Source organism: Lipotes vexillifer, unplaced genomic scaffold (assembly GCF_000442215.2).
Source record: "Lipotes vexillifer unplaced genomic scaffold, Lipotes_vexillifer_v1.1 scaffold1003, whole genome shotgun sequence".
NCBI lineage: Eukaryota > Metazoa > Chordata > Mammalia > Artiodactyla > Lipotidae > Lipotes > Lipotes vexillifer.
This window is the reverse complement of record NW_006798890.1, coordinates 1,191,771-1,194,099: the sequence shown is the minus strand read 5'-3', so window position 1 is coordinate 1,194,099 and position 2,329 is coordinate 1,191,771. Positions and strand designations below refer to the sequence as shown.

Here is a 2,329-nt window from a genome sequence, read left to right as displayed (position 1 = left end):
TCCTGCTGATGGACAAGGGCAGGGAGGTGGATATCTGTTACTGTGACCTGCGACCATCGATGTCCTCATCTGCTTGTAACACTCCCATCTTCCTTTGGTCCAGGTGAAGCTGATTCCCCTCCTGCCCCAGGAGGTGGGCACATGACTGAGGTCTGATTCTATCCTCCTGGCCACAGTGACTGGTTCAGGGATGGGTCTGTGATCCAAGTGAAGCCAGTTAAGACAGATCCTGGGAGAGGCCCTCTCACTTCACTTGGGTTTGCTAGGCTGGTTGGATGTAAGCCAGAAACTGCTAGGGCCTCCGCAGGGAGACGGCCTCCCTGAGAGTAAAGTCAACTCAGAGGAAAGCAGAGCCAAGGGATGGCAGCTGGAGACAAATCCTGGATCCAGTGATGTCGGAGCCACTTTTACTCCTGGACTTTTCAAGACCTGGGTCAACTAAGTCCCTTTTTGCTCAAGGCAGTTGGAGTTGATTTTCTATCACTTGCAACCAAGAGTCCTTGGAAGAAGCTGGATTGAAGCTGGTCAGGCAAACAGTTCAACGTGGGGAAGAACTGTTCTGTGATTGGAGAGGCCAGGGTGCCACGTGAAGCAGAGGTGTTCGCGCGAGGGGTGTTACTGAGGAAGGGATTCCTGTGAGTAGGGGGTAAAGGGATGACCAGGTAGACCTTGCCCCTGCCTGACTCTGCAGTCCCAGGACTTAATACAAGATCAGAGGTGTGGAGGATGGATTGGGAGAGCTGCACGCAGCCTGGAATGGGAAGGGGGGCAGTGGGGCATGAAGTGAATGTGGAGACCATCAAGCCTGAAATACTGGTTGGGTTGGATCCTGACCAGAGCCAACCAAGATTTCGGGCAGGGAGGCAATCCTGTGGAGTATTGCCCTTATGACTAAGGGCAGGCCAAGGAGAGGTGCGGAGGGCCCAGGGAACAGGCAACTGGTCAGGTAGCTATTATCACATTCCAGGCGTGAGGCAACGGAACCAGACCTACAGGGTGGAATGAAATGGGCTGGGAAAGAAGAAATGTCACAGTTCAGGCTCTGAAATCAAGCTGACCTGAGTTCCAGACCCATTTACTAGCTATATCATCTTGGGAACATGACTTAGTTTGAACCTCAATATCTCCCACCTGGAGAACAGGTACAAGACCTACCAGGGTGGTCCTTTTCCGGTAAGCTGCCTGAGGTGACCTCTAAAAATGATTCGGTATTCACTTGACCCAGAAAACCCCACAAAATCATGCAAATCAAGAGGTTCGAATCTTCGTGTTCACTTTAAGAACACTGGTGAAACTGTCCAGGCCGTTAAGGGTATGCATAACCGAAAAGCCACCAAGTATCTGAAGGATATCACTTTACAGAAGCAATGTGTGCCATTCCGTTGTCACAATGGTGGAGTTAGTAGGTGTGCCCAGGCCAAACAGTGGGGCTGGACGCGGGGTCAGTGGCCCAAAAAGAGTGCTGAATTTTGACAGCACATGCTCAAAAATGCAGAGAGTAATGCTGAACTTAAGGGCTTACATGCAGATTCTCTGGTCATTGAGCACATCCAAGTGAATAAAGCCCCCAACATGCGGCATAGGACTTAAGAGAGCTCATGGTCAGATCAACCCATACGTGAGCTCTCCCTGCCACACTGAGACGATCTTTACTGAAAAAGAGCAGATGGTTGCACGGAAGAAAAATATATTCCAGAAGAAACTGAAGAAATAAAAACTTATGGCCTACGGGACTTCCCTGGTGGCACAGTGGTTAAGAATCTGCCTGCCAATGCAGGGTACATGGGTTCGAGCCCTGGTCCGGGAAGATCCCACATGCTGCGGAGCAACTATGCCCATGCACCACAACTACTGAGCCTGCGCTTTAGAGCCCATGAGCCACAACTACTGAGCCCACGCACCACAACTACTGAGACCACGTGCCACAACAACTGAAGCCCGCGCACCTAGAGCCCGTGCTCCACAACAAGAGAAGCCACCACAATGAGAGCCACCGCACGCCGCAACTAGAGAAAAGCCTGCGTGCAGCAACGGAGACCCAATGCAGCCAAAAATTAATTAATTAATTAAACAAAACAGCAACAAAAAAAACTTATGGCTTGGGAATAAATGCCACACACAAAAAAATGCAGGGCTTCCCTGGTGGCGCAGTGGTTGAGAGTCCGCCTGCCGATGCAGGGGACGCGGGTTCGTGCCCCGATCCGGGAAGATCCCACACGCCGCGGAGTGGCTGGGCCCGTGAGCCATGGCCACTGAGCCTGCGCGTCTGGAGCCTGTGCTCCGCAACGGGAGAGGACACAACAGTGAGAGGCCCGCGTACCGCAAAAAA

General features: G+C 52.0%; 1 protein-coding gene and 1 pseudogene across 1 annotated transcript in view; one reads left to right on the top strand and one right to left on the bottom strand.

Annotated features, from left to right (window-relative positions):
* Window positions 1-2,329, bottom strand: part of DHCR24 (24-dehydrocholesterol reductase) — a 34,279-nt gene that overhangs the window by 30,192 nt on the left and 1,758 nt on the right. The window lies entirely within an intron of this gene.
* Window positions 1,201-1,720, top strand: LOC103074036 (60S ribosomal protein L17 pseudogene; annotated as a pseudogene).